Here is a 27,250-nt window from a genome sequence, read left to right as displayed (position 1 = left end):
GCATACAGCTGAGGCTGTGGGAACTGCACTGGCTGCCAATAGTGTACCAGATTCATTACAAGGTGCTGGTTATTACCTTTAAAGCCCTATATGGCCGAGGACCTGCCTACCTTAGGGACCGTCTCTCCCCATATATTCCCCAGAGGGTACCGAGATCTAGTTCACAATATCTATTGACAATCCCTGGGCCAAAGGAGGCCAAACTGAAAGCTACAAGGGAAAGGGCCTTCTCGATTACAGCTCCCCACTGGTGGAACCAATTGCCAGAGGAGGTGTGGGCCTTGCGGAGCCTTGCCCAGTTCTGCAGGGCCTGCAAGACTACCCTCTTTCAGCTGGCTTTTACTTAATGTGGAATCTATTGTACTGTCGTCATGGAAAAATTGTAAGATGGGTAACATCGAGACTGTAGCACCAAACTAATTTGATGGAACTGAATTAGATGGTTTTAATTAGATGCTTTTAATGTATGATAATAGTAAATATAAGTGAGTTGTAATATGTTGTGCAAACAGTTTGTTTTTAACTATTGTAATGTTTGTATATTATGTTATGCTATGTGAGCCGCCCTGAGCCTGCTCCGGCAGGGAGGGCAGGATGCAAATTAAATATTATTATTATTATTATTCTATGCCTAATAGAATTCTGGATAATTAAAAACCACTCACATTGTTTTGTGTCATAACTCATAATGTTGACAAAAATAGTAGTATTCATTTATTTGAAATATTTATATCCTGCCTTTCCATAAACTGTGTTCATGGCCACTTACAAGATTAATTGCATTAATTGCTCCACGCCTGTCTTCGGGTTTGGAGTTGGGTCGGTTTGACCCGCTCAGCCTGGAGGAAGTCGACGGAATTCTCTCTGTTGCGCGCCCAACAACTTGCGATTTGGACCCTTGCCCCTCCTGGTTGATTAAAGCTTGCCAGAGGGAGCTTAGATGTCCTTTACAGGACATAATAAATAGATCCCTCTCGGAGGGGCATTTTCCATCACCTCTGAAAGAGGCCTTGGTCCGCCCCCTCCTGAAAAAATGTACAGCAGATCCGGCCGAATTGGCAAATTACCAACCGGTTTCTAATTTACCGTTTTTAGGTAAAATTATTGAGAGGGCAGTGGCGCTGCAACTACAGGGTTTTCTGAATGACGCTTCCATCCTAGACCCTTGCCAGTCCGGCTTTCGCCCGGGCCACGGGACGGAGACAGTGCTGGTCGCCTTGGCAGATGACCTCCAGCGGCAACTGGATCGAGGTGGCGTGGCGGTGCTGATGTTGTTGGACCTGTCGGCAGCATTCGACACGGTCGACCATCAGCTACTGACCCGCCGCCTCGCCGACATAGGGGTTAGGGGGCTGGCCTTACAATGACTTTCCTCCTTCCTCAAAGGTCGGGGACAAAGGGTGGCAATCGGGGGTGAGCTCTCCCGGAGGCGCACACTAGATTGTGGGGTGCCTCAGGGAGCAGTTCTCTCCCCGATGTTATTTAACATCTACATGCGCCCCCTTGCCCAGATTGCCCGGAGTTTTGGACTGGGTTGTCATCAATATGCGGATGACACCCAGCTCTATCTGCTAATGGATGGCCGGCCTGACTGCGTCCCAGTGAATTTAGACCGGGCCCTGCAGGCCGTGGCAACTTGGCTTAGGCTGAGTGGGTTGAAGCTGAACCCGACGAAGACAGAGGTCCTTTGCGTGGGGCGCGGCGCTCTGGGAAGGGAAATACCTCTCCCGGTTTTTGATGGTGCGCCGCTGAAAGCGGCGGGCCGGGTCAAGAGCCTGGGAGTCCTACTGGAGCCTTCACTATCAATGGAGGCCCAGGTAGCGGCCACTGCCAAGTCGGCATTTTTCCACCTGAAGCGGGCAAGGCAGCTGGCTCCTTTCCTGGAGCGCCGGGACCTGGCAACAGTGATCCACGCGACGGTCACCTCAAGACTAGACTACTGCAATGCCCTCTACATGGGGCTGCCTTTGTGTCGAACCCGGAAGCTGCAGCTAGTGCAGAACGCAGCGGCCAGGCTGTTATTAGGACTCCCGAAATGGGAGCATATACAGCCGGGGCTGCGTGAACTGCACTGGCTGCCAGTTATATACCGGGTCCGATACAAAGTGCTGGTTATCACCTTTAAAGCCCTATATGGCCGAGGACTTGCCCACCTGAGGGACAGTCTCTCCCCATATGAGCCCCAAAGAGCACTGAGGTCAGCAGGGAAGAACACGCTGACTATCCCTGGGCCAAAGGAGGCAAAATTACAGAGTACACGGGCACGGGCCTTCTCTGTTATAGCCCCGTGCCTTTGGAATCAACTTCCGGAGGAGGTACGGGCCCTGCGGAATTTGGACCAATTCCGCAGGGCCTGTAAGACCATCCTTTTCAAGCAGGCTTTTGTAGACGTTGATAGGATGGCTGTTTAATCCACCAATGATTTATCTAGTGACCCCTGCCATAATATAAGTGTACAGGATAACATCAGGAAGATCACCACCGTTTAAATTATGGAATGACCCAGACATTCGAACTGGTTTTAGATTGTTGTTTTAAATTAATGTATAATTTCAATGTTGTTTTAAATCACCTTATATTGTATATTCTATATTGTATAATTTTATTGAACTGTTGTTAGCCGCCCTGAGCCTGCCTAGGCGGGGAGGGCGGGATATAAATAAAATTTATTATTATTATTATTATTATTATTATTATTATTATTATTATTAATTTGAACACATATAAAAGAAAAGAAACAGGGAACATTTACTCATCCATATTGTCAGCAGTTGGATCCATGAATTATATAACTCTGTACTGAAAGCTCTGCACAGGTTGCCTATTTCCAACCCAAGTCACAGTGCTGGTTCTTACCTTTAAAAGTCTAAATAGCTGGGGTCCAGCATGCCTGAAGTACACCTCATCTCATGATGACCAGACAACTAATAAGACTCATAGCAAGAATTTATATAATTAGCTAAGACAATTATTTTTAGCATTTGAGTGTGTGGTATTACAGGCTTTTGTAGACTTAAACTGATTTTTGCTGTTTGGGTAGTGGAACCTTAACTAATTCAGGCATTATTTATTTATTTATTTTAGTATATTTCTATTCCACCTATTCCCCATAGGGCACAGGGCAGAGTACAACGTATGATAAAACAAAAAGGTGCATGTTGCCTATTACAGGTTCGAGACAGGGGCAGCTCCATTTTATTCAATATAATTTGTCCCACCTTTGAAGAGAACTCAATTCTTATGACCACTGTTGTGGAACTGCACCTGAGACAATCTAGAAAACAGCAAACTATGTGCTTACCTGTGAGTTTTTTCAGATGCTACACCAGCCCACATACCAACAATCTTGTCTCCCTCGGCCCAAAGATCACTAATAGAGTTTTCGTTCCAGATCTAAGTACCCTGTGGGGAACTTGTGGGGAGAGATGGTCCCTTAGATAAACAGGTCCTTGGCCATGTAGGGCTTTAAAGGTAATAACCAGCACCTCATAGCGAATCTGGTATACTATTGGCAGCCAGTGCAGATCCCACAGCCCTGGCTGAATGTGCTCCCACCTGGGGAGCCCCAATAACAGCCTGGTTGCTGCATTCTGCACTAGCTGTAGTTTCCGGGTTCAAGACAGGGACAGCCCCATGTAGAGGGCATTACAGTAGTTCAATCTCGAGGTGATCGTTCCATGGATCATATTTACCAGATCACTGCAGTCTAGGAAGGGAACCAACTGTCTTACCCCCTAAGATGAAAAAAAGGCGGATTTCGCAGTGGCTGCTATCTGGGCCTCCATTGTTAAGGAAGACTCCATTGGAAAATATGTTTTTTCCTTGGTAATTTCTTATATTGGGTTTGGACAGGAAAGGTAAGCTAGAAGAAGGAAGAATACAATGTCAACAATCTTTTCTTTTGCATCTTGCCCCCCCCCCCCCCAGTTATGTTTATTCAGGAATTAATGGCTGGCATGGTACCTGCTACTTAGGAAGAATTTATTTGAGATGTTTCAAGAACAGATATGGTGCTTCTGTAAATAGTTTCCAATTTTTGCTGTTCAATCTGCAGCTATTGGCTTGACAGATATGTAAACAATATTTTGGATATCCTCTCTATTTTGGAATTGCTTGAATTTAGCCAACTGAAAGATTATCTAACTGGAAGAAAACTAACTGGGAAGAAACTATGCTTCTGGGTTTTCTTTTCTGCACCCTTTAGGTAATAATTATTATTACTTAAGAAATGGCATTCCAAGCTTTATTTTTTTTTAATTTTTCTTTGGATCAACATGGATACTTGCAGTCTCCATCTTGTGGAATGGAAACTAAGGGAAACTTGGAAACTCACAGGTGAAAACTCACTTGGGCCCTTCATAATCATCCAGATGGCACTCTCCTTAATTTGTCTATATTATAAGAGAAGCACATATACAGGGTTTTTTTAGAAAACTGAAGTCTGTCCTACCTTTTGCATGCCAATAATTTCCCACTAACTGCCTATGTAGGAAAATACGTAATCTCACTTATGATCCAAAAGATCACAGGTGTATAGACTCACCACATGCTGCTCTACAACCTGCCAGGCAACAGCTTGCTTGAAAGCCTTAAAATGTTATTGAGTTCTTAATTTGAGATGAAACCATTAAAGAATGAAAAAGTCTGACCTGGACAATCTAGTAGTTTCTATTCTATGACTATTCTATACTGTGACTCAGTAACCCTTGCTTCTAATCTAGGGTTGCCAAGTCCAATTCAAGAAATATCTGGGGACTTTGGGGGTGGAGCCAGGAGACTTTGGGGGTGGAGCCAAGATCAAGGCTGTGACAAGCATAATAGAACTCCAAAGGGAGTTCTGGCCATCACATTTAAAGGGACAGCACACCTTTTCAATTCCTTCCTTCCATAGGAAATAATGAAGGATAGGGGCACCTTCTTTTGGGGCTCACAGAATTGGACCCCCTGGTCCAATCTTTTTGAAACTTGGGGGGTATTTTGGGGAGAGGCACTAGATGCTATACTGAAACTTTGGTGCCTCTACCCCAAAAAACAGCCCCCCCAGAGCCCCAGATACCCGCAGATCAATTCTCCATGATTTTCTATGGGAATAAATCTCCATAGGGAATAGCAGAGTTCACAGCAGACATTTCCCTCCCCTCCCCCCGCTTTCTGATGACCCTGAAGCAGGGAGAGGGTCTCCAAACCGGGGGATCCCCTGCCCCCACCTGGGGATTGGCAACCCTATTCTAATCTGAAATATGTGGGTTAGTCAGGTGTCAAGGAAAGGAATTCTGTACATTGCCAAAGCCATGTACTTCAATACATTTCAGACCGTACTTAACCTCTGGCTAAAAAAAAAACAACACTTTCAAGCTTGTAACAGAAGTCCTGGAGTGGAAAATAATTGTCAGTGTAAAGAAATGCCTTTTTTGGGTAGAGGTCTGACCTGAGTACAATCTTTACCAGGAGACTTTAAAAGCTTTTCTCTCTGGGCAGAGAACAGGCAGAGGAGGATGTCAGTAAATGGCTTTCTAGACTCATCATAGCTACCTCTTAAGGTAGCTAGAGACAATTGGAGGGTCCAGTTCCCCCCCCACACACACACACACACACTTCAAGCAGTAAACAGAAATACTAGAGAGACTTCATGAAGGAACTCTGGAGATCTACAGGAAAAGCTTCTTTGATCCAGCATGACCTGGTCAGTGGGTAGGGAATAGGAAGAAGATAACACTCCTGGAAGTAAGGAGGAAGGCCTCTTGGGTTCTGAGTCCATCAGAGCAGATGGAACTCTTAACGGAAGTCTGGAGGAGGTAGCCATTACCATGGGCTGGCCTAGACAGCCAGAAGAAGCTATCAGGTAATGATAACTCTTTAAAGATCTATAATATTCTAAGCTAAGGAGCCTGACCTATATTTTAACATCTGATAGGGCATATATACAGAACGGGGCAGAGGAATTGTATTTTACCCATTTGAATTCCTTACAGAGTTTGGTGCTGTGCTAATAGTATGCTTGTGAACATTTTCTTTTTAACAAATGCTTTATAAGTTTTGATGCTAGTAGTTGTTCTCTATACCACATAGACTGCCACCATCTTGGACACACTATTTTAAAACGAGTGCTGGGGAAAGGCAGTTAGGTGGCAAGTGCTATTTCTCCAGGGGCACACTATTCCCGTGTCATGGTGACCAGGTGCTGGGCAGCAGGAGACACAGAGGCAAGGCTTCAGAACTTGGAAGGGAAGCTGGGAGTCCAGACCCTCCCAGCAGGCAATTCCTTACAAAGGTCAGGTGGTGGCAGAGGTTACCTGAGAGAGAAAGAAAAACCTATCCAGGTGTCGGGAAGACTTTGAAGGGCAAGATGGAACAGCTACAGGTTAGAGCAGACCCATTCAACCACAGCCAGTAGAGGCAATTTTTACATCCATCTCTGAGTTTGAATAAAATCATCTGGAATAAGTGGAGTAACATTTGTTTGGAAAAGCGTGTTAAAGGCATGTGTGATCCCGTGGCCTTTTCTCCTCCAGTAATTTTATGTATGCATTAGTGTAGTTTGCCAGTACAGACTAGATTTCACCCCATTTTTTTTTCTCCCACAAGTGGGTTCCACTTAGTTTCTGGAACTTGATGGTGCTTCATTGACTGAAAGTTTTACAATTGGCTCGACAGTGCATCATCAATTTGCCAGACCTTAAAGAATCTAAATCGCCTCCTTTAAATGGCTGCATTGAAAAAGCATGTCAGAATTTGAACTTGCACCTATTTTCATGATATGTTCCATTTTCTTGAGGAAGAACAAGGATAATAAAGTCTCCATTTGGTAGGTCAAGTGACATTATCTGCATGGGCACACAGGCAAGGACAGCCATATCACTTCTGCTGCAGAGCATGAAGCTGATTGCTGGCACAGATATATAGTAATTTGGCCTTAGCTACACTGATCTGAAGAGCCCCGTGGCACAGTGTGGTAAAGCTGCAGTACTGCAGTCCTAAACTTTGCTCACGACCTGAGTTCGATCCCAGTGGAAGCTTGGTTCAGGTAGCTAGCTCATGGTTGGCTCAGCCTTCCATCCTTCCGAGGTTGGTAAAATGTGTACCCAGCTTGCTGGTGGAAAGTGTAGGTGACTGTGGAAGGAAATGGCAAACCACCCCCTAAAAAGTCTGCTGCAAAAACATTGTGAAAGCAACATCACCCCAGAGTCGGAAACGAATGGTGCTTGCACAGGGGGACTACCTTTACCTTTACACTGATCTGATTTTAGATCTTTATGTTTATCTGATTTTAGAACTTATGCTTCTCTGATCTATAGATCTGATTTTAGATCTTTAAGATAGCCCTTGTGCAGTATTAAAGATGTCTTTTGAAGGTGTCTTAAAGTTATTGTAGTTCTTCTCACAATTAAAGGCAACATATATGAATATTCTTACTAAAATTATTTGAAAGGATAAATATCTTCCACATTTTAAATATGAGAAACTGCAAATAGTAAAAAACATTTTAAGTGTTTTACAATTTGACTTTGGGCTGGTTTTGTTAGCTTTTATTGCTGAGTACTGGTAACCTAGGAAACCAGAATAGGATGGCACTGTCAGATTACTTACTCAACTGAGTTGTGAAATTGTCATGTCTTAGATTAGATAGCCATGTCCAGTTAGTATTTGAATGGGAAGACATTTGAGGATCCAACACAGAATAAATAAATAATAAATCCACTTTTTAACCTAGTTAACAGTCAACACTGTATGAAGAAAGATTCAGGTGGGTAGCCATGTTGGACAGATGAAAGACCATGGGTGGGGGAGGGACAAAAACAAAACAGAAAAAAAACTTTAGGGGGTGTCATTTTTTTTCCAAGTGGCTATTTATTTTTAGTTGTTTGGAATTTTGGGGACTACAGATTCTTCCTTTGGGGTTGACTTTTTCACCACTCCCACAGGTGCCATATTGGGGACCTCAGTTTTATGCCACAAGAAGCACCAAATAGAAGGCACCAGTGCAAAATCTTGTTCTCTTGAGATGTTCCCATTAGATGATGATGATGATGATGATGATATTGGATTTATATCCCGCCCTCCACTCCGAAGAGTCTCAGAGCGGCTCACAATCTCCTTTACCTTCCTCCCCCACAACAGACACCCTGTGAGGTAGGTGGGGCTGGAGAGGGCTCTCACAGCAGCTGCCCTTTCAAGGACAACCTCTGCCAGAGCTATGGCTGACCCAAGGCCATTCCAGCAGGTGCAAGTGGAGGAGTGGGGAATCAAACCCGGTTCTCCCAGATAAGAGTCCTCACACTTAACCACTACACCAAACTGGCTCTCATTAGAGAATAACTGTGCTGGCTGCTTTTGCTTTGTCTGTTTCTTTCTGAGATTCTGACTGTGTGAGTTTTTGTTTTTAAATTTTCCACTTTGGAGGTAATAGTAATTGCAAGGGCAGGGGGTTTAGCTCAAGAGAATAGTACAAAGGGGAAAGGCTAACCACCCCTTACCCAATCAAATTAGAACTGAAGTGTGTCTGCTTTGTAATACAAAATAAATGGGGAGATTGTGATTATAACTCTTTCATATCATGTCTAGTTTGGCCCTGTAAAAGTGCAAGGATGGGTGAAGTGTATTGTTCTTAAAGCACACAAAAGCTTACGTTCTGAATAAAACGTTGTTGGTCTTAAAGGTGCAAGGTGCACTTGACTCCTACTTTGTTCTACTGCATTGTTCCTGTTATCTGATGTCACAGGCAATAGCCAGTGTTGGAGGCACAATACACAGAACTTTCAAAATGGAATGTAGAGTACAAACCACTAAATAAAACATATTCAAGGTTGTTTTGCGTGGGACTTCAATTATCAAGGTTGCTTTGTGTGGGATAATTTTAAAAGCTGATTAGGTCTAACAAGCAACACCATGCATCATTAGACTTGTAAAAAATTGTCATCAATTTGCAATACTGTGCCAAGATTTCTTTTAATGTAGCATATAAAACTTTAGCATAGAGTTTTGCTTCTGTATTTATGATGTTCTCTTCCCAATAAATCTAAAGAGCCCCGTGGCACAGAGTGTTAAAGCTGCAGTACTGCAGTACTAAGCTCTGCTCACAACCTGAGTTCGATTCCTGGCGGAAGCTGGGTTTTCAGGTAGCCGGCTTGAGGTTGACTCAGCCTTCCATCCTTCCAAGGTCGGTAAAATGAGTACCCAGCTTGCTGGGAGGAAACTGTAGATGACTGGGGAAGACAATGGCAAACCACCCTGTAAAAAGTCTGCCGTGAAAATGTTGTGAAAGCAACGTCACCCCAGAGTCAGAAATGACTGGTGCTTGCACAGGGGACCTTTCCTTTTTCCTTCCCTATAAGTGTCCTGCCACAGTAATTGCTAGTCTTTCAGACAATCATTATTACAAACAAATTAAGTTGTTTCAAGCCAGGGTGCTTCTAGCATTACACAGGTTGGTATAAATCATGTTTAATGAGCTTCCTCATTATTCAGTGTTTGTATCCAATGTGAATGGGAAGCAGGCAGCCAAGCTGTAATCAATGCTAGAAGAATGTATGCCCTGCCTATTAATAACAACACTGCTCTCGATTTATAAGATTGAACTCAGTGAGCTCTTATTCAGGGTTAAGCAGGAATACTTAAAAGGTTTGCAAATCTTGGTAAGTTATAGGATGAGAATTAATTCTATAATACTTTGGACTTAAGTTTCTGAAACTTTTTCATACAAAATATTTGTTAGAAGTTCCCCAAATAGTTTTTGACAACATGGAGGCCTGCAAGATTAATGGGGGAAGAAAATGCCAGCCTCCACATTGGTGCCACCTTCTCTTTCTCCCTAGCCTTTCCTCCACTTTCTCTCCTCCCCCAGTTATCCACACATATATTTGCTCTTCCTCCAACCTTTTATCCACTGTTTTTCCCTGTCTTGTTTTACACATTCACTTTATCTTCCCATCCTTTTCTCTCCCCCATCCCCATCCCTTTCTTTACCACTGTCCTGCCAGACTCACCTAAGTCCAGGCTCTTGTTGGCTTTCTTTACAGATCTCAGTTGGCTTTCTTTATTATGGGGATATTTGAACAGCTCCCATCACTTTTATTTACTTCTTTGATTTTTCTGAAAACCTGGAGGTGCCACTAAGTCTGTAGAAGAAAATTTCCCTGCTCTGTGCATGGCCCCATGGTTTGAGATTTTTCATCTGCATTCTGGAGCCATGTTCAAAATTAGATATATTGATAAGGCATCGGGGGGGGGAGGGGGGAACTGTCAGATTCCACTGGGAGAATGCAATACTTTGCCTAAAGTAGCGCTTTAGTTTCTCATCAAATGTGGAGCTCGTTATAGTCTTTATGGTTTAGAGTTCGAAGAGCTGCCATTTCACATTCAATACAGATACATAACACTTCAGGGCTGTTCTTGGAAATGTTGAAGATCATGACAAAAGTAGCTCAATTTAGGTCATTTGTTGTGATATCTTATAATAGCTTGTAATAACTAGTTTATAATAAATGCCTTGAGGATTAGAATAGTCTGTAATTCTGCATGAGAGGGGTACAGGTGCTGCCCTCCTTATTTGGTGACATTAGCAACATACTGTAGCCATTCGTGCATAGCACCTGATGTTCCTTTGTCCACAGACAAAGGTTGGTCTTGGGGCTGATCAGTGCCTTCCACCAATGGAAAGGAAGGACCAGACTGCTTGTAGCACACAGGACAAAAATGCTGAAATAACACTGGGAGGAGCAAAAGCAAAAGATTTTAGAAATAAATGTAGAATGCTCCTCCTCACTCTTTGTTTGGCTTCCAAAAATCTGATCACAGCAGATGCAGAATAAAATTTTGGCTGTGCTGTAAATAACAAGATATATGTTTAAGAATGCCACCATTCTATAAGGAGTTCCAGCCAATATGTTAGAAAAATATAGTAATAATAATAAGTTTTTATTTATACCCCGCCCTCCCCGCCGAAGCAGGCTCAGGGCGGCTGGACAGGATGCTTTCATTCCTGGATTCTCATACTAAATGACACTTTTTATTATTTTAAGCTCTTACTGAAATGTTCATGAGTAATAAAATGGATTGTTATATATGGCTGCAAACCAGTTTCTTGAACTAGGCACTTGAATCCTTGCTAACAGTATTCTATTACTCCTATAATATGGAGTCTACATTTTATGGCTGTGTTCAGATATCATATCTGTAAAGAGATATGCCCAGTTTATTCTTAGGTTCATCTACTCCTGCCCCTTACATGCAACACTGAATTAACTCTTCAGTTTAGTGGACATTTGTTACAACCCCATAGCCAGAAATTTTCTAGATGGGTCACTGGGGTGCCAGAGAGATGCCAACTTAATTAAAGTCAGGGCTTTTTTGTAGGAAAAGCCCAGCAGGAACTCATTTGCATATCAGGCCACATCCCCTGACACCAAGCAAGCCAGAACTGCAATCTGTGTGTTCCTGCTCAACAAAAGCCCTGATTAACAAATAGTGTGGGAATGCTTTTGCAGAGCCTGCCCTTAAAGGCCTCTGCCTTGCCACTCTGCTCCCAGCCCCATCAAACTGGGCTCTCTCCAGCCTGTACTCTCCTCTCCCCAAGTCCAGGCTTTTTTAATGGTGGCTTTGCAGCAGCTGCAAGCAGCCAAGAAAGGTTGAACAAGCCAGGGGGGTGGAGCTTGGCCTTGGATTGTCAGTTTGCTTGCCCGAGACTGAGTTGGGATGGACATGGATGAGGGGTGAGGGTGAATAGGCTGGCATGCCTCCCACTCAGAAGCCACTGCGGGGGGTTCTCCCAGGAAGGAGATGTGTGTTCCTGGTCAACAGAAGGAAGAAGCAGTGGGGGTTGACCATGGCAGGCCCTTGGATGCAGGCCAACAGAAGGAAGAAGCAGTGGGGTGGGCTGGCACATAGGGAGGCTGGTGTTCTCAGGCTGCCCTTGGCACCTTCTGCTCTAGGTCTCTCTGGTGCGCAGTGGTCAGGGGGAGCTGGAAGCACCATGGCACCTTCAGATGTGATCATGGTTCCTGGAAGGCATGTCCACCACTGCTGGGGTGGAGCACTGCAGAATCAAAGAGGGTAGAGCCCGATGTGCCCCTCTTCTGGCTATGGCCCTGATTTGTTGATGTCCAAATCATGGGTATTTCAATAAGTAGTTTGGTTCTGACCCTGGACTAGAAAGATGTGGGTTGAAATCCCTCGACTAGATTTGCCAACCTCCAGGTGAGAGCTGGATATCTTTGGGAATTACAATTGATCTCCAGACTCTAGGGATCAGTAACTCTGGAGAAAACAGTTGCTTTGGACTATGGATCATATCTTGCATGGGCCCAGTGTCAAAATACAGTTTAGTCAGTTGCTAACCAATGAAAGCTGTCAAGGGGCCCCCTCCAATTGCAGCTTCTGCCAGCGAGGGTGGGAGCCTCCTCCTCCTCCGTCCCTCCCTGGCTTTGCCAATGAGGGAATAGTTTCCCTTCAACCCCGTTCCCAGCTTTCCCTTTGCAATTTGCTTGTTGCTGAAGCTCCTGCAGGCTTTGAAGCATGTGGCCCAGTACTTTTTGGGCATTAGCCTGCTAGCTTGTGCCAGGCAGCCATCAATTCACCTCAGCATCAGCATATAAGGTAAGAGCTTTTAGGGGGCTTTGTTTTTGTTGAGTGCAAAGGTGGTTGGAAAAAGAGGAGTGAAAAGGTAACTGGAAACAACTTTTGCTAATGAGGAAAGGAGTCTCCCTCTCCCCCCTCCCCCAGCTTTCCCTTTGCAATCTGCTTGATGCACAAAGCAGTTGATCCTGCAGGCTCTGAAGCACATGTCCCAGTCCTTTTTGTGCCTTAGCCTACCCACTTTGCCAACCATTGTCCCCTCATGAGCTGCACATAAAGTAGGAAGCTGGGAGGGGCTTACGTTTGCCACGGGGGTGGGAGTGGTCAACAGTGGTTGGAAAGAAGGGGTGGATGCACAGCAGCAGCAGCTTCTACTTTCTGCCTTTCATACGATATAGCAAGTAATTCTGTAAGATCTCCAGACTCTACCATTCCAGTCTGAGTCCTTGCAGCTATTCTTGAGTCTTCCTGTAGCAAGTAACATGGAACCAAACCAGAGCAGAGCTTTGGGCTGTTTTGCAGGGATGGGGTGAGTTCATTGAAAGATGATATGGAGTTTCCGGGTTTCAGCACTTCGTCTTTGGTGGGGTCTGCAGAGCTTGTCTCTAGCGGCCTTCTGAATTGGGCGGTTGGAGTGGTGCCAAAACAGTGGTACTCCCAGGGGGGCCCTGGCAAGGAGATTCCCTGACAGAAACGAGCTTGACAGGAGCTGGGGAGAACGACGGCAGTCTGCCCCTGAGTCTCCTGTCGCTCCGATGTTCCTCCGCACCGATTGCCATGATGGCAACAAGAGGTGAATGCTCGACTTTTCCTTCGTCTTAGCAACTTTTCTAAGCATCTTCTTTTCTACTGCAATTGTTGAAACTCTACCATGCAAGTAAGCTTACTTTACAATCTAACCGACTAATGGAATTCCTATCGTAAAACCAAATGGGACTGTTCACAAGGAGGGGGAGGAGGACGATTTCCCCCTCCGCCACAAGAGAGGCTTTCAAAAGGAAAGGAACAAACTTGAAAACTGGCATCTTTTTCTCTGGCATTTTTAATTGGACTGAATACAAATTGATTTGGTTTATAATTAAATAAGCTACAATTGGAACATTAACATATTATAATACAGTCTGAATAAAAGCTGAATATTTTTCTAAGACAATTTGATTATGGGGGAGCGAAACTGATGTGATTTGAACTGGAATGTAAGGGAAAAGCACACGGCAGGAGGAGAGCTGGAGGATAAACTAACTGGGACTCTGAGCTATTTATTGACTTTTGCTATTGGACTGAGTAATTCTGTGGAAAGATGATTTGGCAAAATGAAGCGAATGATAAAAAAGATTTTTTTTGCTACCATATCTTCTATAAAGCATGGAATCGGTCTTTTTAGCAGAGTTAATAAAAAAGCGGGTAGAAAACTTTCTTCTGAAGTACAGTGAAATTGAAAATCTACATGAGCAGGAATGTTGAGAGATCCCGGAGGTGTCAAATGAGTTGGAGAAAGTGAATAAACAGCAGCCTGGAAATGTGCTGTATGAAATCAAGATGGAGACAACCTAAGCAGTTTTAAAAGAAGAGTGGAAATCGTGACTTATTAAAGCTGTTGCAAGAGAAAGTGACAGTGTGTGAACCTTATCATTCCCAGCAAAACAGATGAGTGTGTCGAGGGAAAACGCTATATACTGCTTCAAAAAAATCAAAACTTGGAAAGCCTTTAAAGAGAAGGGATTATAAACTATGTCTTTATATTTGGTCACCAACGGTACAACATAATGGAACTGATATGTTATTTTGAACTGGAAGCTGAAACTTTATAATCTGGAGGTTTTATACTTTATAATACAAGCAGAGTAACCCAGTAGACACTGTGTTGTAGAGACTGCATTACTTTCTCCTTAGGCAAAAATAAATATTTATGGGGGATGGGGTCATTATGGTTAATCAAGCCTCCTTAAAGTTTTTAAATAATTTCTGAATAATTAATTAATAATTAACTCACACAAATAGTTGGTTATGTTCAACTTACATTAATGAAGAAAATGTAGATATTATATGATGTCAAAGATCTGTTCCTGATCTCTGACTTTGGAATTGGTTTATATTCTCCCTAGGCAAAAATAAATATGTATGGGGGATGGGGTCGTTATGGTTTATCAAGCCTCCTCTTTATAAAGTAATATGACAGTTGGAGATAGTCTCTCCAAAAGCTTCTAAATAATTTCTGAATAATTAATTAATAATTAACTTACACAAATAGTTGGTTATGTTGAACTCACGTTAATGAAGAGATTATAGATATTATATGATATCCAAGATCTGCTCTTGATCTCCAACTTTGGAATTGGTTTGTATTGTGCTCTTAATTTCAACTCCTGTTGGAAGCAAATAAATTAGTTTTATAGATAAAGAGTGTATATTCATCTTACCTGTATATGCTTACTTCTAATATTTTTAAAACTATTCAGTTAGTTTAGTTCTCTTGTTTTTCTCTTTGCTTTTCTTTCTTTTTCGATAAGTGATTTGATCCTTGTTGCATCAAAGATAAATAACTTAGATTTATACCATAGGTATTAGAATTGTATAAATGTTTAAAAAGCTATAAAAGGACTGTAGAAATTGATGGTAATATTTGGTTAAAACTCAAAGACTTGCAGGTAGAAGAAATTTGGTATTTTGTTGTTGTTGTAGAAATGTAACTGAAATATTTTCTGTTTTTCTCCTATTTCTCTGTTGTACCCCCCTTTTTTCTTTCTGTATTTCCCTACTATGTCTTTTTTTCTACTTAAAACTAATAAAAATTGTATTATTGAAAGATGTAAATCAAAGGGGCCATCCATCCAAAAAAATAACAACATTCTTCTGTGAGCAAAGCCTATTTCATACTCAGATGAAAAAAGAGAGACATTTATAGTGATGCATTGGAGCAGAGGATTCCCATTTGGCACACAGCAACCCAGGAAAGTGGAAGTGAGGACAAATAATATGGCAGAGGGAATTTTAATGCATTTACTGGACTCTGCTCTTCATGTGCAAAGAATGGAAGGGGATATCTGGTTATAAACAAAAATTGTATTGTTTAACTTTATTTATTTATTTATGTTATGATTTATATCCCGCCCTTCCCAACAAGTGGCTCAGGGCGGCTCACAACATAAGAATTTGACATAAATAGAATTTAAGCATAAAAACAGTTAAAATAATGAATACATTTAAAATTTTAATTAATACATTTAAACCATTTAAAACATTAGGGACAGCAGACATCTAGTGTAACTACACTCAGTTTCTTGTACCAGCTAGTCATAGGCCAGCCGGAAGAGGGTTGTCTTACAGGCCCTGCGGAACTGGGCGAGGTCTCGCAGGCCCTCACCTCTTCCAGCAGCTGGTTCCACCAGGAGGGGGCCGTAACAGAAAAGGCCCGGTCCCTTGTAGATTTTAAGCAGGCTTCTTTTGGCCCGGGGATAACTAGGAGATTTTGAGTTCCCGATCTCAGTACTCTCTGGGGAACATGTGGGGAGAGACGGTCCTTCAGGTAGGCAGGTCCTAGGCCATATAGGGCTTTAAAGGTAATAACCAGCACCTTGTACCGGACTCGGTAAGCTATTGGCAGCCAGTGCAGATCCCGGAGCCCTGGCCAGATGTGCTCCCTTCTTGGGAGTCCTAACAGCAGCCGGGCCGTGGCATTCTGCACTAGCTGCAGCTTTCGAGTTCAGCACAAAGGCAGCCCCATGTAGAGAGCATGCAGTAGTCCAACCTCGAGGTGACCGTGGCATGGATCACTGTTGCTAGATCGTCGCGCTCCAGGAAGGGGGCCAACTGCCTTGCCCGCCTAAGATGAAAAAATGCGGACTTGGCAGTGGCTGCTATCTGAGCCTCCATAGTTAAGGAGGACTCCAATCGTACCCCCAGGCTTTTGACCTTGTCCGCCGCTATCAGCGGCGCACCCTCAAAAACTGGTAGGGGGATTTCCCTCCCCGGACCCCGACGACCCAAGCAAAGGACCTCTGTTTTTGCCGGATTTAGCTTCAGCCCGCTCAGTCTGAGCCACCCAGCCACTTCCTATAATGCCCGGTCTAGATTTTCTGGGGCGGAGACCGGTCGGCCATCCATAAGTAGATAGAGCTGTGTGTCATCAGCATACTGGTGACAAGCCAGCCCATACCTTCGGGCACTCTGGGCAAGGAGACGCATATAGATGTTGAATAACATCGGGGAGAGAACCGCCCCCTGAGGCACTCCGCAATCAAGCATGCGCCTTCGGGATAGCTCACCCCCAATCGCGACCCTTTGTCCCCGACCTTCAAGGAAAGAGGAAAGCCACTGTAAAGCCAACCCCTGAATCCCCGCGTTGGCGAGGCAGCAGGTCAGTAACCGATGGTCGACCATGTCGAACGCAGCCAACAGGTCCAACAACATCAGCACCGCCGAGCCGCCCCAATCCAGATGCCGTTTATTTATTTATTTATTTATTTATTTATTTATTTATTTATTTATTTGGGATTTATATCCCGCCCTTCCCACAAGTGGCTCAGGGCGGCTTCCAGTGATAGATCCAACAAAATTACAGTACTTAAACATATAAAGGGATCAACATTTAAAACAGATAAAAACGGATAAAACCATGGTTATCAATAAATATTAATAAATATTTCAACTATATATAAAAGAAAATCCGGCAAGTTACATTAAAATTCTCAAGCTAGGTATAGGCTAGCCAGAAGAGGGTCGTCTTACAGGCCCTGCGGAACTGTACAAGGTCCCGCAGGGCCCTCACCTCTTCCGGCAGCTGATTCCACCATGTAGGGGCCATAACAGAGAAAGCCCTTTCTCTGGTGGATTTCAAACGGGCTTCCTTCGGCCCAGGGATAGTAAGGAGATTTTGTGTTCCCGACCTCAGTACTCTCTGGGGAACGTGCGGGGAAAGACGGTCCTTCAGGTAGACAGGTCCCAAGCCATATAGGGCTTTAAAGGTGATAACCAGCACCTTGTACCGAACTCGGTATATTACTGGAAGCCAGTGCAGGGTCCGAAGACCCGGCTGAATGTGTTCCCACTTTGGGAGACCCAATAACAGCCGGGCCGCGACATTCTGCACCAGCTGCAATTTCCGAGTTTGGGACAGGGGCAGCCCCATGTAGAGGGCATTACAGTAGTCTAACCTCGAGGTGACCGTGGCATGGATCACTGTTGCTAGGTCGTCGCGCTCCAAAAAGGGGGCCAACTGCCTTGCCCGCCTAAGGTGAAAAAACGCGGACTTGGCAGCGGCTGCTATCTGAGCCTCCATCTTTAAGGAAGGCTCCAACAGCACCCCCAAGCTCCTGACCCTGTCCGCCGCTATCAGCGGCGCACCATCAAAGGCTGGTAGGGGGATTCCCCTTTCCGGGCCGCGGCGACCCAAGCAAAGGACCTCTGTCTTCGCAGGGTTAAGCTTCAGCCCGCTCAGTCTGAGCCATTCAGCCACGGCATATAGTGCCCGATCTAGATTTTCCGGGACGCAGGTCGGCTGGCCGTCCATCAGTAGGTAGAGCTGGGTGTCATCAGCATACTGATGACACCCTAGCCCGTACCTTCGGGCAATCTGGGCAAGAGGTCGCATATAGATGTTAAATAACATCGGGGAGAGAACCGCCCCTTGGGGCACACCACAGTCAAGTGTGCACCTCCGGGACAGCTCCCCCCCAACTGCGACCCTTTGTCCCCGACCTTCAAGGAAAGAGGAAAGCCACTGTAAAGCCAACCCCTGAATCCCTGCGTCGGCGAGGCGACCCTTCAGTAGCCGATGGTCGACCGTGTCGAACGCAGCCGACAGGTCTAACAGCATCAGCACCGCCGAGCCGCCCCGATCCAGATGCCGTTGAAGGTCATCCACTAGGGCGACCAGCACCGTCTCCGTCCCATGTCCCGGGCGGAAGCCGGACTGAAATGGGTCAAGGATGGAAGCATCCTCCAGGAAAGTCTGCAGCTGCATCGGCACTGCCCTCTCAATAAGTTTGCCCAAAAAGGGCAAATTTGAGACCGGCCGATAGTGTGCCAATTGGGCCGGGTCTAAAGATGGTTTCTTTAAGAGGGGGCGGACCACTGCCTCTTTGAGCGGTGTTGGAAAATGCCCTTCCATCAGGGATCTATTTATGATATCCCGTACAGGATATCTAAGCTCCCTCTGACAAGATTTAATAAGCCAGGAGGGGCAAGGGTCCAAATTACAAGTTGTTGGGGGTGCAGATAAGAGAATCCTGTCAACTTCCTCCAGGCTGAGAGGACCGAAGCCATCCAGAACACAATCCGAAGACAGGCCCGGAGCCTCGGTTTCACTAGCTGCCTCAAATATGGCCAGGGGGTCGGGGCAAAGTGACGTGATCTTGTCCGCAAAAAATTTCGCAAAAGCCTCACAGCCAATCTCCAATTCAATAGAATTTGGTCTGCCTTGTGGCAGTGTCGTAAGATTCTGAATTATATCAAACAATTGTGCCGGGCGCGAAGTTGCGGACGCAATCTTAGTCGCAAAGTATGTTTTCTTTGCGGCTTTGATTGCCATCTCATAGGATTTCAAACTCTCTCTATAGGATGTTTGAATCGCTTCGTCTTGAGTACGCCGCCATTGTCTCTCTAGTCGTCTGAGTCCACGTTTTTGTTGCCACAGCCCCTGGTTAAACCAAGGTGACAGCTTCGAACGGGGACGCAGAGGGTGCCTAGATGCGACCTCCTCAATGGCCCTAGAGAGTCCATTGTTCCAGGACTCTGCCAGGTCATCCAGGGAATCGCCAGTGGGCCAGGAATCCCGTAGAGCCGTTAGGAACTGTTCTGGGTCCATCAGGCTCCGCGGGCGAGCTAAAATACACTCTCCGCCTAAACAGGCTTGGGGTGACACATCCACACGAGCCTTGAGGGCATAGTGATCCGACCATGGCACTGCTATAGTAGCAATATCGTCCACTAAAACTCCCACCACGAAGACCAGGTCTAACATGTGTCCCGCCTGATGAGTGGACATTGTAACAACCTGGGAGAGTCCCAGTGTCGCCATGGATGACACTAGGGGCGTTTTCGCACTGACCTTAATCGGCAGCGATGCCCCTCTTCACCGCGCAGGATCTGCGTGGATTTCGCACCAATTGCCGCGGAGCACCCGGAAGAGCCGCAAAGTCCCGCGGCTTTTGCAGCGCAAATGGAAACTGGTTTTGGGTGGTTTCCATTTGCGCCGCAAAAGCCGCGGGACTTTGCGGCTCTTCCGGGTGCTCCGCAGCAATTGGTGCGAAATCCGCACAGATCCTGCGCGGTGAAAAGGGGCATTGCTGCTGATTAAGGTCAGTGCGAAAACGCCCTAGGTCCAACGCCTGACTGGAAGCCGCATCGTCGGCATGGACGTTGAAGTCACCCAAGATCAGTAGCCTAGGGTACTCCAACGCCCAGCCCACCGCCGCCTCCATCAGGGATGGTAAGGCGCTAGCTGGTGCGTTAGGTGGTCGGTACACCAGCCAGATCGCCAACCCCTCCCCAACGTCCCACATCAGGCCGGCACATTCCACGCCTGGAATCTCCAGGGCCGGGAGAGCCCTGAAGGAGTAAGCTTCTCGTATGAGCAATGCCACTCCTCCCCCCCACCCGCTAGTCCGGGACTGGTGAAAGACCGAGTATCCTGGGGGGGCCATCTGGGAGAGAGCCACAGTCTCCCCATCCCGCACCCAGGTCTCGGTCACGCAAGCCAGGTCCTCATCCTGCTCCAGCAGGAAATCCCGAAGGATCATGGTCTTGTTATTAATGGACCTGGCATTACATAACACCAGTGACGGAGGCGAGTACATTCGTCTGGCCACACTACCTGTCACCATCGGGATGGGACACAGGCTGGAAGGTGGCCGAGCACCACTACGTCTCGGCCCCCTTCGCCTATAAATCTGCCTGTTCCCACCGTCGTATCTTCCCCTCCCCAGGAGTACCGGAATCTCCAGGCCAGTCATCGACTCCCGGTGGGCACCAGCTCCACAGCTGGTAGTAACAATACCTCTGACTTCTTTTAGTTCTTATGTTCTGATCTATCAATAATGCCAACTACCAATCTATTAATTCTCAAATTTAAGTCCCTCAACCAACCCCCCACTAACTCCTTAGCTAAGATTAATAAACTAATAAATCCCTTGGCTCCTTAATTAAAACCTCTACCCCTATCCTCATCTGTTATTAATTTGCCAGCAATATAACAACATAGCTAATCAAAAAACTTGTTAAAAGACCAATAAATAATTAATTATCTAGTTTTACAAAAATTGGTAGTTAAGAACAATAGAATTAAAGGGCAAAGGTGCAGTTGTTTACAAAGTGACGGTGCAATGAAATACAGAGTTCTTCTCTTATGTTGTTAAAGTGCGGTCGTGTCCAGAAGGTGCAAGGCAAGCAAAAAGCAGAGAGTTCAGTTCTTATTCTTAAGGTGCAAGGCAAGCAAAAAGCAGAGAGTTCAGTTCTTATTCTTAAGCAGTGTGAGAGCATAGCTGTTATTGTTGGAGGGTGGTGGCGGAGTAACGAGGGAAGGGGATCATGCAGTCTGAGAACCCGAGGCAGCCTCCGCTCAGCACCAGGGGCCCAGGGAGGTACTAGCCCCCCCCATGTCCCTGCCACCTCGCAGCCACCGCCCCAGGGACCCAGAACTGCAAGTTGGATTTGTAATCAGTCTCACCCTCTCCCTCTCCACCAAACAACCTCCACTCACACCTCGCCTCGTCGGTGGTCTCAGCCTGCTCCCAGCTTTTGTTCTTCTGCCTATGGTCTCCAGTCGTCAGGGGAGTCATCATAAATTCTTTGCAGATTTATCCCGTTTTGTTCTAGAGTCAATAACTATGTAAACTGCAATTCTAATGTTTTTACCTGTAAAAGCTATTAGAATCAAATAGATGTTTTTTAAAAAAAGTATTGTGAGAAGGATTGCAAGCTGGAAATACATATTTTCTTTTAAGTTGTTTGTTAGAGAACAAATTGCTTTTCAAGGCATTATGTAAGTGGAGTACCAAGTCAAGATCAAGGTTCTGGTGTTGATGCTTAAAGCTTTGAGGGGTCAGAGACCAATATATCTATGGGACCATCTCCTCCATAATGTCCCCAGAAGAATGTTATGCTCCTTATATAACAATTTGCTGGTGGTTCCCGGCCCCAAAGACATATGGCTGTCCTCAGCCAGTGCCTTTTCGGTCCTGGCCCCAAACTGGTGGAACTTTCTGCTGAACACCATCAGGACCCTGTGGGATCTTATACAATTCCACAGAGCCTGTAAGGCAGAGATGTTCTGCCAGGCTTTTGGTTGAGGACAGTGGTGATTGCCATCTTGGCTGGCACCCTCTTTTGTTCTCTGTGCTTGCCCTGCCCCTCATTCCACCTATTTGCAATGTGGTCAGCAGTCTGCAAATGGAAATACTTAGAACTTGCCATCTGAATCTTTTAGATTTGTGATACTAATGTTATATGAATGTTTTATTTTATTTGCTGTTTTTATTGTTACTGTACATTGACCAGAGCCCTGCACTAGCGGGGATTGGGTGATCCATAAGATCATCATCTCCTTTCCAATGACATATAAGTGTCAGATAAAATGAATAGTAGAGATGTCCCTCTCCAACTGTAGTACATGACACTTTAAAGTTTCAGAGGAAGAACACACCATTCATCTAAGATATTGTGTATCCAAACATGGAGAAAGGGGCTGCACCAAAGGGGTATATTGTTTTGCTCAGGTCCCATTAAAACCTGTAACCAGTCCTGATCCTGCTCCATGAATTTTTCAACCTGGAGTTGGCAATACTAACTTGGGTAAGACAATTCCCTGATCTCCATGATTCCCCAGATATAAGAAGTGGGCCTGACGCTCATGCTCTCTGTTACCTGTTGTTTCGCTGCTTCCCTTTCTGCCAGGTTAAAGACCTGGTGTGCTGTGCAATTTCATGTTTTTCTGAATATGTGCTTTCCCTGAGTCTACTTAAAAACAGGAGAAGAGAACTGAAAGGAGGAAACCCGAACAAAGTCTCTTGGCCAAAGCATACAAGACACTGTGAATTCTGTGTATAGAGCTGCCAAGGATTTTAAAAAAAAAAAATAGCAGACATGTAGGGTTCCAATTCAGATTGGGAACAAGGGAGAGGTGGCTCTGAAGAGTTGCTATTTGTTCACAGGGAGATGTACTCAAGTATCATAATAACAGAAGTACTCCAAGGCCATGGCAGGTTGGGAAAATGTTGCAAGAAGGGAAGCTTAACTGCCCGCCCCCATCCTCTTCTGAACTAGGGTCCTGTACATATGTATTTAACAAAATACTTGGGACTTCTGTATGTGGAACTCCCAATCTGGTTTAGATAAATAATGATTAAATAGGTCCTATTGTTCAGTTTAATTTGTCTGAAGTTTGATTTCTTCTTTTCTTATTATTCTTCTTTGAATTGTTTTCTTCTTTTCTTATTATTCTGTTCAATTAGAAATGTCCAGTATTAGAAATGTGATTACAATTTCTTGTCTCTAAAGCAGAAATTTGATCTGTTTTTTCTGCCATTTCCTAGCCTTGGCTTTAATGTCCACATATGGTACTTGCCAGCTGATCACTTTCAGTACAGAAAAGGTGGAGAAGCTGCAGATCCCTACCCAATTTTGATCTGTTGTCAAGAATTAAAGAAAATCAGGAAACAATACTGGATTGGAGAGTCAGGGTCCCTTTCTGATTTTAGAGAAATCTGCATAGCCTTGTTGGCTTCAGATGAATGAAGTAACTTGTACCAGCTGCATTTTGGTTCATGCTTAGATAACCAGCTGTTTGTACCTCTTGAGAAGACTGTGGAGCTTCAAATTTGGTCATCAGAACAGTTAAATTGATTCCCAGACTTAAATTGAAACCATATTGCCTTTGTGTTCCCACAGAACATAACCATTTTAACAGATTTTAACTTTTCATTTTTCACATAGATACCCGATGTCTATAACCTATATGGTACTTGCCAGCTCTGACTTTCGTTCTGTTACCTTAGTAATTTCTGAAGATGTAGAACTAGCATGACTGCCACATTTACTGTATCTCCATTGCTCATGATAAACTCTTCTGCCTTGGGAAAGATCCTGAAAAAGATCATTTAAAATGTGGCTGAATCAGAATCTAAAACTGAGAGGCAAGCTTACTATTAACATTAGGAAAGGGAATGTACAACAGTTTATTTACCAAAGAAGGATAAGGCAGATTGTTTGAAAAATAGATCATTTTTCAAAAATGTCCTCAAATGTTACCAAAATGTCACATCATGTTAAAAAAAACACTTTGCAGTGCTGAAAAGATAACATGTTCCATTCTGATGTGCCAGATTTATAATACTGTGATATTTATATTCAGATGATAACTAAACTTTGATCTTTCTGCAAATTATCGTGATAAAAGAAAGACTGATTCACTCTGAATTCTTCTCTCCTAAGGGAACTGAGAAGCAGAGAGCCATTCTAACAATAGTTACACAAACACAGAGCAGAGCACAATGCTGACAAGAGGGATTGTTTATACTAAGTGTGTTCACATTGACTTCATGGGAATGAACTGTGTTGAAAACTTCTACAGTCACAACAATGGCACAGTATACAGCACAGGTGTGCTGTAGTCAATTCAAACATTGAGTAGGTGCAAATGGATGGGAGAGCAATAAAAAACATTCTGGGGCTGGATTCCTCCCCCCTCCCCCTTTATTTGCACTGGCTCTTCAGAGAGGTGTGAGAATGGCAAATTGCCCTTAGAATTTTTGTTTCTTTTGAGTTGGCTGTTTGTAGCAAAACAAGGAATATCAATAGAGTCCATTTCAGCAGTGGTGAGGCTGAACCTCTAGAGCTAATAGGATGTGGGTTTGATTTACAGTGTTGGTTTATGGCAGATCAGTGCTAACCTGCAAGTAATCCAACACAATAACTGACTTGACAGATGTAGACCCAATAGAAACCCATGTTTAATGTTTTCCTTGTACTTCTAGCTCAACTACATCTTACTTGAAAAAGTCCAGCTGGATTTCTTTGAGAGCACTCTAAGTTTGTGAAAGATTTTACGGTGACCAAAGGTCCAACCTGTCACCATCGATGCTATTTTAGAGGACAATAAAGCCATTTAAAAACTGCTGGAAAGTTCATGCTATGGTGGCTCCAAATGATCTTATCTTCCATCCCCATGCCTTTTCAAGTGTTGAAACAGAAACAAGATCACCTGCTGCAGCAATGTAGGTTCAATCAGACTTGGGCATTTTAGAAATTTTAAAAGGCTAAATAGGCCTCTAAAATTACAACACTGGAATTAGAATATTAGTGAGGAGACTTAAGGAATTATCGTCACCTTGCTGTTTTAAACTGCTTATACTGGGCTTTTTTTTATCAGGAATGCAGTTCCAGCTGGCTTGGCATCAGGGGTGTGGCCTAATATGCAAATTAGTTCCTGTTAGCCTTTTTCTACAAAAAGCCCTTTTTGAAACAATGGTGATGTCAGGCAGTGTGACCTAATATGCAAATGAGTTCCTGCTGGACTTTTTCTACAAAAAACCCTGTGCTTATACATATGGTTTTATATTGAGAATTTTTATATTTTATAATATGTTTTATAATATGTTTTATTATATTTTGTTTGTCCCTGCCCTGAGTCTGCTTTGGTGGGATGGGTGGGATAAAAATCCAATAAACAGACAAACAAATAAAATTATGGTGGCAGCCACTGATTGCGCACATGTCTGCTGTAATGTGTAATTTGGCCCAGATTTAATGGAGAAACTTGTACAGCCTTCTGATTGTGAGAAGTAAATTGTTTCTGCCTTTCAGTTGCTTGCTAAAACACTAGCCAAAAGCTGGAGTGAGTTTGTATGTAGAAACAAAATGTGTGTGAGGCCAGAGCTCTTTCATTAACCCTTGAATCTGGACTGGTCTCAAAAGTGAACAACCGTTATATTATGCTGGTTGTGATAGGCCTAAATCAGTTAATCCTTGTTCATTTTCTTGACCTTTGAGTAAAGGTAGAACATATTTAGGGGCAGGTGCAGTAGAGGTTCTAATGCACAAGTGCAATAAGCAAAAAAATCATCAGCAAAGACTTCATAATTTAGGCTGTAAATATAAAGCTGGATTTATGAGATTCTCAGTTAGAGGATTGAGGTAAAAGATGTATTAAGGTATAAGGGTGTACCCAAGATATGCGCAGTCTGTGGTTGAGTCCAAATGATGCTCCCAAGGATTAGCAATGTCAGTGTGAGATAAGGAATCTGCATTTAATGAATTTGCTTGCATAAAACTTGATTGTACCTCTGGGAAAAAAATGTATATTGCAAAGTGTGCCCTTTCCTAGTATGTATATACATGTCTGCTTTTATAAAAATGCATGTTTTTCCTGCACACTCTGCCCTTCCCTGTAGTGCAAAACAAAATATTTGCATTGTGGATAAAATATTGACATACCAATGTTGCTGCAAGTAAAATCTCTTTGTATAGTGGAATCATTGTTCATGTTAGATCTTCTGAGGCCAGAAAATGATTTTCCTTCAGCAGTTTCTACAAGATAAAAAAAACTGCTGAGTTCTTTAAAGGGGATTTTTTATTTTCTTTGAGCTCCTGGAAAAATGACAGCACTTTCTCTGAGTGATTTGGAAAGAAACTTTTGCCTTGCTTTGTAAAGCTGTAGTTCTTCTGAGTTATGATTAAATGTGTGGCTCCTTATCTAAGCACCACAGGGATGCCTCCAGCAGAAGGATGGTTTAAAAATCACAGAGCACAACAGACCAAGAATGCCAAGGAAACAGAGGTAACTTGGAGAAATGATGATTGTGATGTGACATGATAGAGGTTTACAAAATAGTGCATGGGATAGAGAAGGCAGAGAAAGAACTTGTGAGCACTCAATGCAGTTAATGAGCAGTAAACTTAGAACAGATAAAAGAAAATGCTTCTTTATCTTGAGTAATTAACACATGGAATTCACTGCCTAAGAAGTGGTTGTGGCTACAAGCATAAGCTTCAAGAGGAGAATGAATAAACATGTGAAACAAAGGTCCATCAGTGGCTATTAGCCACAAGATATAGATAGAACACTATGTCTGAAGCAGTGATGCTCTGTATTCTTGGTGCTTGGGGGGCAACAGTGGGAAGTCTTCTGGAGTTCTGCTGGTGGACCCCCTGATGGCACCTGGGTTTTGGTCACTGTGTGACCCAAAGTGTTGAACTGGATGAGCCATTGGCCTGATTCAATATGGCTTCTCTTTTGTTCTTAAGCTTTTAAGCACTAGGGATGGGCACGAATTGCATTTTTGCAGTTCACTTCATGGTTTGTGGTTCATCAGATTGCAAAGTGAACTAGTTCATATCACTTTGTGAGCCATTTAAAGTTTAACCCCCTTCACAGCTTTTCGTGGGGAGCAGAAAGCAGAGATTTTAACTGACTGCCAGCCATTTAAACCAAACAGCTGAACTCCCCATGGTTCAACTGTTTTTTTTTTTTTGTGAACAGTGGAAAGCAAAGGTTTGAACCTCTGCTTTCTGCTCCTCACAAACTTGTATCAAAATTCATAAAAGTTTGTGGTACTTCTTCCGTTCACAAACATAGCTTCATTAATCATGAACTACCAAATTCTGTTACAAACTTTAGTTCATCAGCCAGCTCATGCCCATCCATATTAGGCAGCCATTTTATTTACTGTGTGGTATAAATATATAT

Source organism: Heteronotia binoei, chromosome 7 (assembly GCF_032191835.1).
Source record: "Heteronotia binoei isolate CCM8104 ecotype False Entrance Well chromosome 7, APGP_CSIRO_Hbin_v1, whole genome shotgun sequence".
NCBI classification, from domain to species: Eukaryota; Metazoa; Chordata; class Lepidosauria; order Squamata; family Gekkonidae; genus Heteronotia; species Heteronotia binoei.
Note: the sequence above shows the minus strand (reverse complement) of the source record.